The following is a 14,408-nucleotide window of genomic DNA, read 5'->3' as shown; positions in this document are numbered from 1 at the left end:
GCGTTCAACGTATCGGGCAAAGTAAACGGGAAGATTTACTTTTTCCGTATTATCTTTCTTCCCTTCCCGTTTTGATGAGTGCTTTAGCCGGAAAAAGGGATGGTGGGAGTCGAGGGAGCCTTGGGTGTTTGTGCAATGTGCTTCCTCCATTGTGCTTTCTTTGCACAATTCCACCCCCACTAACGCGGTAAAAGCGTGCTCCACAATACCAGCTTTCCCGGGGCGTGAGCGCTACAAATGTGCGAGAAGCGACGCAAGGAGTGTACGCGCGCTCGCTCCCTAAGGTTGCAATGATGAACGACGACATCGAGGACGACAGGCACGATGAAGACGACATCTTTTTTCCTCGAGCGAGGACAAAGTACTTAGGAGCGATACGGTGGAGTGGAAGGGCAAAATCAGGAAAATCTGAGTCGTATCTCATTTCAGTCTGCCACGGCTGCTAACTTCAGTTTTCCCTTCGCACCTAGTTATGGACCGATCCGCTGCGGTGACCGAAACGGGCGACAACGAGCGCAGGAAGGCGAGCTATTCGATGGCTTAGTGCAATGGCATCGTGTGACGAGCTGAACAAGCGGAACGGAATAACAAACCATCAATGGGAAAATTGGCAGTGCAGCGTTCGAGGGAAAGGTGTGGTGCCGGTGAGCGAAAATTGATTTTTCCGTTTTGTTTGCCTCTATCATCGTGAATTATTTTCAAAGGAAAATTCAATAAGTGAGGCGGACGCATTTCTACGCTGTGTTTGGCTGATGATGGGGAGCTTTTTTGTGTGGCATCTTTGTCGTGTTTCGGGCATTAGTGCTGGCAGCGCAGGATTTTGGTTGTAGTTTTTGGCTTCCGTGTGCTATTCGGTAACGTTACACTCTTCAAATATTGAGCTGGAGGGCTGGGGCAGTTTGCGTACAAAAATGTTACCTTCTCGATGTTGTTCGACGTGAAATTGAATGTGCCACACCGGGGGCGTGATGTGATCTTTGTCAAAGAGATTTTTTTTGTAGTGAAACATTTTGCGCAGATTTCTTGTTCAATTCGTGATGTTTAACATTTTTCTGAATTTTACAGGGTTTTACAAGTCAGAATCGAATGTCAGCAAAACAATTTCAGAAGCTCAAGATGCAGTTTAGCTATCAAAAGATGTTGTTTCACCACACCGATGCTATTTTCAATAGCGCAATTTGATTTTTAAATCGCTCAAGTTTATTTTTTCGACGCCTTTCGCATCGTTTTGTAAATTCAATCACGCATTTTCAGATTATTCGTATATAAATGAATTATTTAATGCATTTATAGTGTTATATTTATGAAACTTTACGTATTTATTGTAAAAAATGAGTTTTTCTGTGCAAAAAGCTACGAGCACTAGCGTATGTAAACATGTACAATGGTTATGTAGCCTTTTGCACAGAAAATCGCCATTTTTACCATAAATACGTAATATTTCATAAATATAATGCTTAAACGCGTAACAGCATTGATCTCAATCATATATTCTCAAAATGCGTGTTTGAATTTGCAAAACGATGCGAAAAGCCTCTAAAAAATAAACTTGAACGATTTAAAAATCAAATTGCGCTTGTGAAAGATAGCATCGGTACGGTGAAACAACAACTTTTGACAGCTAAACTGCATCTTGAGCTTCTGAAATTGTTTTGCTGACATTCGATTCTGACTTGTAAAATCCTGTATGTACCGTTAGCTTTTCGTTGAAACGGATAATCTCTCCAAGTTTAAGCTTCCGATGGGGATTTAATGCGTTTTTAGATTTATTTTCTATTCGTAAGGCATTTGTTCATCATTGTTCCTACCTCCACAAAGTAATTTGCTTCTAGCATGGGAATAATCGTTCCTAATTGTAATTTCGCCCTGGCATTCAACATGCCTCAAGTGACGATGCCAAAATGGTTCGACCAGTCGGAAATCCGTTTTATGCTCGTATCCCCATTTATCGCCGCGGTATGAATTGGAATGAGCGAATGGTAGCGCACGACTCGGAAGCAGTATTTCTTCGGCACGGTTTGGGCAACATTTAATGAGACTATTGTTGATATTGGAAAATTTATGTTTTTTGGCCACTGCTCCCACCAACCGTCTCTTTTTAAGGTTTTATTTTTCTACCGACTTTTGGTTGTAAAATATGACCACAGCACGGGTCGGATTTCATCATTGGAACAATACATTCGGTTCAGTTCTAAAAATAAGCACTTCTTTAATATTTGCTAATGATGGAAAAAATATTTGTTTTCACATTCAAAATACATATTTGTTTTAATTTATACATTATAAAGATTTGCTTCATATAGCTCAGCTTTTTTTAGTTCTGGCTGTTTCGTTATAGTTATTTCGACTTCAAATCTTCGTCCCAGTATTAGAAAAATCATATAAAGTTTATTTAAAATCCAGAGTAAACGTAAATATCGACCTAGCGTACAGTTTCAGTATCATCTATCAGCACTTCCATGTTTGCGATTCTTTACATTCATATCGTATCATGTTTGTTCTATTTAATATTAACCACTGTAGATGCGCGTAAAGTAACCAAGAAGAATTCAATTCACGTCGGTTATTTTTTCCACCGCACTAGTCATCAGACGCTTTGATTTATGATGACGTCCAACCCAATGCATCGAATTACTGCGGGCAATTACTGTGCGGTTTTGAACAAAGTCCAAACAAAATCAATCACACAATGAGCACCCCATCTGCGGTAAGGTGCAAAAGTAAATGCAATTGAGAAGAAAGCTTCTTCCAAGACCTGAACCTTAACGGTCAGTTTACCGTACTAATAAAAAGCCACAAAACCGCACACACTGCGGTCAAGGAGGGAGCTGTCAGATAAAACGTTCGCCACTGGACTAAATGTTGCGTTCGACCTTCTCCATATTGGTTATGCCAACGATGTTATACGGCCAGTTCTTTACCTTCACATGATATAAAGTTGTGCTCTACGCAAGGCGAAAGTAACCTTAAATCAATCAACGTGTCGAGTTTTAAGCACACGGTATCATGCAACCATACGGAGACGATAAAAGTGTAATAACATCTTCAGCAGAAAAGCCTTTCCCCTCTTTGAGCGTTTTTGCTTTCTTTCGGATACGCACGAAAATCAAAGTGAAAACCACCTTCATCGTCAAGGAGCGCTTTTCATAACAGTTTTGCGCCTTCACTTTATCTTTCCAAATCGGATTTTTTTACGTGTGGAAAAGTTTTTCGTTTCAACAAAAATTATGGACGAACAAAAAGAAGTGGCTTAACTCGGCAAGAGAAAACGCGATATACCAACGTTAAGCAAAAAAAAAAAAAAAGCCGTCACATGCTGCCTTGTTTGCGACGCTTAAGACAACCCGTGTGGCATTCACGCATGGTATTTGTGCATGTCAACCACTCAATCATGCCGCACGCTTGTAACACACTCACTCCCTCAGCTTTCCAAACGGGGTCTCAGACACCGTTTCATGAGACAGGCGTTGGATCATAAAAATAATAATAATATTTTTCCTTCCCTTTACTTGCGCCTTCCACTTAATGCTCGCCCACTCAAGCCATTGTAATGCTTTCATGTTTTCATGAATAATTAATGGCTTAATTTGAATTTTTATTAAATCATTATTAGTATGGCTCATGACGTGTGTGTATGTGTGCCTGATGAGAATAGGGTGTGGCCGTATCGTACTCCTATCTTCAATCACACCTGACACAATCTCCTAAGGATACAATGGCGGGAATGTTCTGAGTTTGTTTATTCGTCTCATACAGTAGCAGTGTCGAGGCTGACATTTATTGAAATATGTAGCATAGTGCTCATTAGTTGCGACCCCAGTCGAAAGGGGTGCCAGATATCCGATACAGCAGACTTTTTGGGTCGCTTCGTCGTTAGGAACACTTATTAGCTCTCCAACACCCGGTGGTGCACGATCTGTTTAACATGACAGTTTATGCAAACTCGGCCACGAAAGGGTCAGTACCGGACGTGGACCGATTCCCTTTAGCACTCACCTGCGAGAGTTTCGCCTTGCCACTCTGCTACTGCACCAATTGAGCAAGGAAACTAAAGGATTCTTTTGAAAGCATACTGAGGAGCCGATGTGTATCTCGACAGGTTCCTGGTGGCGGGCGCCAACCTCGGGACGGTACAGCAAAAGGATCCTTTTGCATTCTTCTAAACCCAAAGGGGACTAGTTTTGGGCCATTGGACTGTTCACCGTTTGCTCACAGGCATGAATAAAAGAAGCTAATTTGGGCACTCTCATTTTCTCGGAAATCGATCGCCCGCCCCACCACGAAATAGTTCCACTGTAAACAAAGTCGGCAGCAGAATGGTTCATGAAGGGTTTGATTTTTTGCGTTTACCTTTTTCTTTCACACAAGCAATACCATTCGGAGCCATGCCGGTTATCGAACGGACCTCGGTAAGGTTACAATGGTCGATAAATATTATTTGCTATCTCATCCCGCTTGCTTCCTGGAGTGCTAGTGGGTGCTTCTCAAAAAACACCTTCGTACGTCTTTCACAAAATGTCTTGCCTTATAGGGGAGCTGCTGCCGAGAACAGCGGGATCCGATAAATTGACAAAAGCCATCTAATGCCTCAACCGTAACCGGAAGTACTTCTGAGCGCCTTGACTCGACCCGGGATATGAATGTATAATATAACGAACCCGGTGCAGGAGCCCGGGATCTGTTTTCTTTTGCCATTCCTTTCCAGAGAGCGAACCCTTGCACGAACGCACGTTAGCCTGGCAGATAAAGAATTTTTGGTGCACTCCGTGTCCCGAGCATGTTCGTAATCTGCTCAGATCGGATATGCATGGGCATCGCGTCGTTCCGAGCGTACCGAGCACGTGTAGCAGGATTTGTTTGGCGAAATTCCAACCCAGTGTGGTACTGCGCTGATACTGCCGTACCGTATGGCCCGTGCCCGCTGGGAAGACGGGAAGATTTTTCTTGTCACATCGCCCCGATGCGATCTGATATATGCATATATATATTTTGTGATGCTTTGTTCGTCGTGGCCGTTGTTCGGGCAGCATACGGGCTATCCCGTTTAAGCCATCGATTCGCATATGCTTGCCCGCTTTGTCGGAGTCATTTATTCTGGTCCTGCTGCTGGAGGTTGACGCTGTCTGTGAACGAAGATAGCTTGTGATGGGGAGGGGCAAAAAATCACCCTGCTCAAACGACCGGTCCATTGCGTCCAAAAGTTTGGCTTATCGGGAAAGTAACCTCGAATACGGTAGCCAGTCAATTGGCCCCGATCCCCTCCTATCGAGTGACCGTTAGTCTTCACCAAAGCTCCACGAGATTAGCTTCATCAGACGATTCTTTATTGCTCTCTACATTTTCGTACGCTTTTGAGAAAAGCGGTCGAAAAGAAATTCCTCAACAAACAGTGCGCTTTGGGGTAATCATCGTAAATTTTCCGAATACCTACATTCGGTCCAGTGGAAGATGGTGGGCGGGTAGCCGGGCATACCATGAAAGATAACATGATAGGAGCATTGGAATCTTATCGGGATGGGTACGTACGTTTTCTTGCGTACCACTTGCTGGAATGTTGCAGGAATGTGGGCAGAAATAAAACAAATTAAAATGTATTTTGCTATGGCACGTTATTGAACGTAAAGTAACCACGGTCAGGGAACAGGGAACTTTAATGTGTAAAATCATCCACATCCACACTTTTCGTTTATGATTTGTTTTTTTTTTTAATGATAAACGCTCTTAATAGAAAAATAAAATAAAATTGATTTCATTGATAAAACGCTGGAACACTTAAAAACTGCAATATTTAATAAAGAGATAACAAATTGCCATCTACATAGTTGTTAAGTTGAAGGTCCTGTGATATATTCGTGAACTTGCACGACTTAACCACATGTCTATCGTGGGTTCAAGTCTCACATGGACCGTCTCCCCGTAGCAAGGATTGAAGACTCTCCGGTTACGTGGTACTTAATTAGTATCGAAAGCTTTTTAGAGTGGCTTTAAACTTTTACACAAAAATCCATTAATGGGACCCTTCACGATTCTAGTCAGTTTTTTGTATGGGGTTTGACAGTTGGAGGCTGAAATCATGTAAACACTCCATACAAAACCACACACAAAACTAGCCTGCAATTTTCAGTCTAGATTATTCTAGCCACAAAGCTAGAATTAGATTCGATTACCTGCTCGAAAACACGGTGTTGTTTACATTTACCCCAAGGTGCATTTAAGAGATCACGTGGTGGAATCTAGAATCAAAGTCTATGTAGTCCAGGTGGTCTCATAGCATGTTTTTTAAAACCAAATTTGAATATCACTTTTTGGCAGGTTGGGTGAAAACTTTTGTTCAAACAAGCTTTCTTGAGGCTTGACGAATACTCAAAACACTATTAAAATCTTCATTTAGAAGCAGAAGCGATAAAAATCAGCCTTCTAAATTCATACACCTTGGGATAAGCCCACCTGTATATTATACACACTTAGATAGCTGCTCGAAAACTGCTATACAATGCAAACAGCTGACAGGCTGAAATTTCAGCCTACGAACTTACAACGGAAAGGGCCCCAATTTTAACCTTTCTGTTCAATTCTATTACCTATTTTAATTGGAGATGTTTGAATACAATTTCTATGAATGCTATACAAAAAAACAAGGAAATACTTCGAATAGTCTACCTGATCGAGAAGGATGGGTTCAAAACAGCTAAAGAAACCATTCCATCAAAATCCTTCCACAAAATGCAAATTCGTATATATGTTGATTCTTCAATACTATTCTTCTGAAATCCTAAAAAACTTATCCGTATACGACTGCAGTCCCAATGCTTTGCAAACGGTCCGGTGTTGTGAAAACAAACAAGCACACAAAAAACATACTACTGGTGAACCGGCCACTGAGGGCTCTATCCGACCCTAGTTTCGGTCGTATAGCACCGAAAGAGCACTATGGCGGCTGAGGCATCATCCGTACCATATCAATTAGGAGAAGCAGCATCCATTGTTACTGGGTTGGTTTCGTTTGTGTAATACTTACAGCTTTGCTCGAAAAACGGACAGGCAAATAGACTTTGCGCTTTAAATCCGTTTGTTTTTGCTGGCTGCTTAATTTTGCTCTTCTCTGCCTTGTTGTTTTGGGGTTTTGCAACAGCCGCCCTCAGAGCCGGACCCGAGTTAGCATTAGTAGCGTAGTGACTGCTCTGCCCGTTCGAAGGTATTTTGCTTCTGCTCATTTGGTTTACACAATGCTTCCGATTCGTCGACCCTGGGATGGGCATTTGTTTGCATTATTTTGTACTACTTTTCCCAACTGAAAAAAAACCCGCCTTTAGAAGCAGAAGTAAAACCATTGTTTTCTTCTTTTTGTAGTTGGTTCCCAGCTCTGGAAAAAAGAAACTCCACAAAGACGGTGCTGAGATGGTGGTGCGTGCAACATCATCCTCAACATCGACTTATTCGTTCGAGCGAATGTCCTTGCAAGAACCTAGCGGCCTGGCAGAAAGGATGGATGGGCAAATGGGGGCGATGGGTCCTTAAAAGCCCTTAAGCTTGTCCAGCAAGGCAGAAGCAGTCGGGGTAGCCCGCATCAACGTTATTATGTACTGCTCGAACGACCATTGTTTTATGTTGCCATATCCGCTTCATGGGCTACAGGTCGTCTCACACTCAAGACACTTCACTTGGGTCAACATGGACGATGACTGCCACAGGCCACGCGTGCATTGCCAAGTGCAATATCTATTTGCACTGCTGCCTGAGTTGCATGGAGCTGGCAGCGAGTGAACGAGACAGATTGACCGTGTAACAACATGAAGCCCGTTAAAGAGAGGAAGTCCTCCTAAGCCGGACGCTGGTTGTGTGGAACTTTTCTTGTGCGGTAAGGTGAATTGTTTTTTGCCACGATGAAAAGAATTTAATTATATCTCTAGAGCTTTTTCATCGTCCTGTTTGTTTGTTGAAAGTGTAACAACTTCAACTGAAGCGGATTCATTACATCGGACCGATTCCAGAGCCACCAGCGATGGAAGGACTCTGTTCGCTAGCTTTTAATGTCACGTTTTTTGTATGCATTTCGCATGAACTGCATTACTGTACAGTGTGTTCTTAGAATACAATGGTATTACTTTTAAGACACATCACTTCGTAAGAACCTTAGATAATGGCACACCGTAAGGACATTTTTACCATTTGCTTTGATGCGTTGCAAGGTGAGAGAGCGTTCGAGTTTCCTGTTTACAGATTTGTTTTAATTATTGCCTTTGTTTTGAAATATATTCACATTTAACAACAGCGAACAAATAAAAGCGTAGTTTATTTTTTAACATGTTTAGTCTATAACAAGTTATAATGTTAGAACCAAGGTTTTTAGTGTTTGGTTTGCAACAAGACATGAAAAGTACTATATTTTTTCAGCATAGCTTTAATTCTTCTTGGTGCAGATCAAGATTGAAGGGACGAATTTAAGCGTAGCTTTATTGTTCCTTTTGAAGCTCGGATAACTGACCCGCCCTTTAAATTGCATACACAGTGGAATGCCACCCAAACACTGCTCAATTGGTAACGACTAGACCAAGCTTATTGAGCGGTAAAGAAGCAACCCGGCACGTGACCGTACTGTGGAATGTGTTGATTGATTGAATCGGTATTTGAGCTTCGAAAACATAGAACAGTGATGGTGGCACGATGTTGGTGAAGTGTAATTTAATTTATCCTTTTCTTAGAGGGATTTTCTGATAAATTCGGGGGTTCAATGAGTTCAAACTTAAGATTTAGGGACTAAGATCAATAATACAAACAAATAATACAAAAAAATACAATAATAACAAATTTAAGATGGGAGGAACATTTTCTTCAAAACTGGTGATTGCAACAACTATACAATAAAAACTGTATGTTACGGAGAAATAAAAAATATACATCTTAAAAACTATTATTTGAATAAACGCACAGGGTCAAGTTATTTGAATATTTTAATTTGAATAAGAAATGTCTAAAACTCACATATAATCCGTTTTACGGATCTCACATAAACGATAAGATTCAAAGAATCAGAAACAATTACCTAAATATTTGCTAAAACTAACCTCACATTTTTAGCAAATCATTCTCTGCTAAACCAGATCAAACCCAGCTCTTAGAGCGCTTAATTGTCTTGATAATCTACAGTGCATCACAGGTAGTCACTAGTTCACTTCTCTTAAAATTACATGCTACCTCCTGATAGCTCATGTAAAACTACACGATTCAACGATGACAGGATCATAATTTTCCGTACATTTCTTAACAAAGAGCTACACTAGATCTTCCTGTGGTGCATTTCACCTAAACGACTGCATTGCCGATAGAACCGAATCACGCAAAACTAGAAAGTGTAGCCGAGCCCCACGAAAACGTTCAAATAGATGGATTGAGTCTTGTTGTATGGACCTGACGCTGGTTTTGGCTACCAATTTTCGGTGAACCATGCTCCTTTTTTAGTTTGTGCGGTTTAAAAACCAAAAGCATAGGAAGCTTGCACTGTGCTGAAGCGTGTGGTATTATAGACAAGCACATCTCACCCAGATTGAACTTACAAATAGAATAAAGTGTACCCGCTGGTACTGGTACACGCGAGCTCAAGATAAGGCAATCCGGGTAGCATCACATTATGGGTACCGGGAAAACCGCAACGACTGCTCGAAAACGACTAGATACTGCTGCCGCAAACGGTACGATCCGTATCCATTGCGTGTGTGCACGATAGCCAACAATAGTTCACCGAAAAGCTCAAACTATGGTGCATGCGGTTCCCTATCAGGCAAAGGTTCAGTGCCCAGTATTCCAGCTACGGGTGCCCATCTCTGCGCAAGCATCCCCTTATTGCAGTGAATTATCCTGCTTTCCTGCACTTTACATTAGAACCATAGCATACCGTCGCCAACATTATGGAACATATTTCATCTCTGGATGCTTCGGTTAGCTTTTCGAAAAAAACACTATCCAATGTATTGAATTGCTCGCTCCCTAAAAAACCAGCCTTTTCCTCCTCACGCTAACTAATTAAATACGTTCGTTTGGCCATCTAACCACCAAAAATTATACCGTTCGATGCATTGTTTGAACAAGCATTTGCCGTACAAGCGATAGCGTGCTAGTGTTTATTTTCCACTGCTGTATTTGGGAACCGCCTTGCTTTTCCTGTGTGCGGCTCCATCGTCGTGATCAACGTTGCGAATCGGTGACATTCTGTTGCATTTTCATGTTTTTCATGTTCTCCCTTTCTGCCTTTCTCGCTCAAATTTCCGTTTTCGTTCCACTTCGGACGAGGGTGGCGGTTAAATGTGCATACATTAAATCAAACAAATGTTTATAGGAAATGAATGAAACACGGGCAGGAAATAAGGCTGAGAGATTTTCCATTCCATTTTCCATCTCGTGATGGTTGGCGCTTAACAGAGCGTTCCCCAGCAAACAGGGTAAAAGAACAGAACCTTGCAAGGGCGAACAGCCTGCTGAGGTAAGCGCATCGCGAAAGGACGGTTGTGTGACTGACAAAGTATACCCGACTGTGGAAAAGTGATCAGTTTGTTTTGGTTGCCCTGCTCATCGTGCGTGGTATTGAAAGCAATTTGAAGGGTCATTTGAAAGAACTTATGTTTAGAAGCAGTGCCACTGTCTACTGAAATATTACACTAAATGCAAACACTATTTTATCGTTTGATTGATCTTCACCTGTATTTATCATTTCAAAGTGCTTATCCGCTAAAAGAAATTCGACTTTTCACTTAAAGAATCTCTATTCACAAATTATAACGCAACAGTCCTTCTTGCCATGGAAATGAAATTGCAAACCATTGCAAGAACTAGCGTTAAACCTACCTAATGCTTTGTTTGCTAACCGGGATTGTATTTCCCCGTCTTTTACTTCACCCGAGTTCAGACGATGCACTATTTTCTTTTTTCGCTTATACTCTGTTTCCGTTTTGCGTATTACATTTAGGGAAGGGTGCTCAGCTTTTTTGCTTCCTTTCCAGCTCGTGAAGCTAAATTTCCATCTCAGTTTATTCCCCCAACCACTGTACTGCCGAATCTTGCACACAGTCAAACGTACACCATCACAACACACACGCGCTCGTTTTTACATACATTTCACCACTGACCACTGGTCGTGTTTCCATGTCAGCAGGGCAATTCTTTCCATCGTCAGCTTCACGCTCCCGGAAACCGGAAGTGGAACATTTTTCTACACTCTTTTCCCGCTTCGGTCGTTCGCTTCGGTGCAGTGTGCCACCCCCGTACCTACTGCCTTGCATCGGTGTCGGTATCGGTGACCATCTATCACCAGAATCCTGTCAGCTTCGCCAGCAGTTCGCCATGCAGCGAGCCATCGAGTTGGGGGTGAGGCGAGCGGTGAACCAGCAGCAAACCCGTCGGTTGCGGTTTCGTTTCTCTCCCGTTCCAACGGGGCAGGGTTTTCCGGCATCCGGAAAAGCAACTATTCATTTTTGGATGTTTTTTTTGTTGTTTTTTTTTTGCTATCTTCTTGTGTCGGGAGGGCCTTTGCTTTCGGGCTTCCTTCTTTCTGCTGTGCATTTTCACTCGCGTTCGGAGTTTCGTGCGCGTCACCAGGGAAAAGCGTTTCTGCAAAGCTTATTTTTCTGGCCATTGAACAAGCGTCCCATTGCTCGGGTGCAAACAATAACACAGAAAAAGGTACCGATGGAGCAGCCATTTTTTCCTCTCGGTATGTTATCGTTTAAATTGGAGAGATTTTATCGCGTACTCAATTTGCTTTCCCGGCACCACTGCGCGCGCCCTCTGGTAGGATAGATTGCTCCCAAAAAAACGTCAGAGCGGATGCGGTAGCGAAAGAAACCGTTCGGTGACCGAAAACAAAAGGCACTGTCGGTCGTTTGGCTAGCCACAGAATTGAATACAGCAAAACAAAGGTCTATAATCAGCTACATCATCATCATAAAATTCAATTATGCTTCCATAATTTTCGATGGTGTTCTACCAGCTCGGCTAATGTATCTACTGCCGGGATCTGGGCTTTAGACGGACGCCGACTATGCGCAGTTTATTTGTATCAGCGTCAATTACACGCCTGGATAACAACGCACTAAAGACACCAAGATTCGATGTCTCTTGTCGTGGCGTAGAGTTATCAAGTTGCTTCTATTTCGACAACATATTAGATCCAATGTAAAACACCATAGCATTGGATTACATATTTCTTCGGCTTTGAAACAAAGCCTATGTCTGCCATCCGCCGTTTACGAATATATGTGATGGTTTTGTATGTTGTATTCATAACTGATAAGCGAATTCGCAGTTGTGTATCCAAACTTAACGTAATCTAGCATCTAATTAATGCTTCCGTTTTCCATTGACAATGTTACGACACTGGATTATCAATAATCCCACGATGAATGACAAGATTGCGTTCGTCTACAGAACGCTCCATCCATTCGTCCACAATCCGAATGATCCGGCGCTCGAGGAAGTTTAATGCAGATGAAGGTCAAGCAGAAAAACCTCAATATTGTCAAAACTAAACCCAACCTGAAAGGACTCTTTGCATTGGCAGTCGGTGTTGGTGTGCCAGCCAGTGAAGTTGTTCTGCTTAATTAAGCTCGATAATGTTTATATTCAATTAAGCTAATGATATGACGAGCCGTCGACTGCTGTGCGTATTTGGCGTGTCTTTGTATATGAGTGTATGTGTGTGGTTGTCAGAAGGATGGAATAGATTGAAATAGATGACAATGGTAATAAATGTGCAATAAAATGATCGAATATTAAGACAGATTGACACGAAGCCGTGCTCTGGCACATACACACTCAGCAAAACATGCTGTGGTGTATTGCTGAACGGGGATATTAGTTACTAGTGCCACTTATGCCAGTCTAACTTTTTTATTGCCTGAAATAATACTGAGAGTCCGGTCACGATGATTCTTCATTAGCGGGTATATCCACAATGCTAAGTCCTACTGCTACAGCTAAGTGCTTCAGCTTTTACTCGTGCGTGGGTTTTTGTAAGTATCGGTACATTTGTCTTTGGAGCAGCTTAGATACCGGTTAGATCTGGTTTTATGATGCACAGAACGATTCCGTGGGCGGTAGCCTACCGAACATTGAAGCTGAAAGAAGCGCCAGGTGACTTTTACGCTTTGATAAACATCGTACTCGTTCCGATCGTAAGCCATTCGTCTTCCGGCTTTGTGTGTGTATGTGTTGCGTGCTTTTCCGTACTTTAGGGTTGGAATCAACAAAACAGCACAAACTATGTGCCTTCAAGTCACAAACTATTTCCGTGGCCTTGAAAAGCACTCAGAACAACAAGCATCGTTCGTTTTTATTCAAGTCCGGGTTTATGAAAATTTGTTTGGAGCATTTGTTGCCAAATTGTATAAAAAATAATTTCATTTTTCAATAATTTCAATTTCAAAACACGATAAAAAATAATTTCATTTTTTTTATTCAGGAGGGACGGCTTTGCCGTATTGCTTAGTTTCAAATTAATTTAAAAACATTTTTATTCACAAAAACATGCGTAGTTTTTTATCAAATACAAAAATAAATTTAAAAAAAAAATTTTCACAAAAACATGCGTAGTTCTTTTAGAACAAATAGAAAAATCCGAAAAGTTGCCATTGAACAAATGTTCCTGCAACATTTTGATGTTTGGTCGTCTGACGTATGTTTCGTGTTTTTTTTAATTGTCGTACATCATGCCTGTTTGTTTCGTGTTATAGGTACATTTTTAAGTCAATCATAAATACTACAGTAAGTATTTGCTAACTGGAGTTTGTTTACTTTTCAGTTAACGGGACATTTTCGCTAACAGGGATACATTTTCAGCTGTCAAACGCATACAAATACAAACCGAAAATGATTCTGGTGTATTTTTTTTTCCATGTTTCTATGTTTCATTGCTGTATAATTATATTTGGGTTTCTCAACCATGTTTGACCATTTGAAAACTAATCTTTTATCTCAATATTATTCCTCATCTCCTCGATATGCTTTTTCTTTTCGCATAGATGTATCCCTCGTTTTTTCCGGAAGTTTTACATTTGACGTTTAAGTGATTTTTAACTGGGATCCATCCTAGGTAGCGAATATTCCGTTAAAACGTACTTCAGCTAAAATACGACTACAGTGACATCTCTATAAGATGAATTTTCAAGGGACTGTCAGGTTAGTCACAGGTTTGATGAAAGTGTTGCTATGAACAATACAAGAAACCAAGGGAAAAACCTGGCATCCTTGTACCAATATTTTGAAAACTATCATCTAAATATTCATCATAGAGAACTTAGGCTGCCAAATCGCATATGCAGCTTAGAAAATATTCGCCTTGTGCGAAAATATTATGATGAGAGGTTAAAATATATGAACACACGATGGGTCAAAATGTTTCATCAACTCATCAAAAGAAA

Source organism: Anopheles merus, chromosome 2R, assembly GCF_017562075.2.
Source record: "Anopheles merus strain MAF chromosome 2R, AmerM5.1, whole genome shotgun sequence".
NCBI lineage: Eukaryota > Metazoa > Arthropoda > Insecta > Diptera > Culicidae > Anopheles > Anopheles merus.
The sequence above is the reverse complement of the archived record's forward strand: the minus strand, read 5'-3'. Positions refer to the sequence as shown.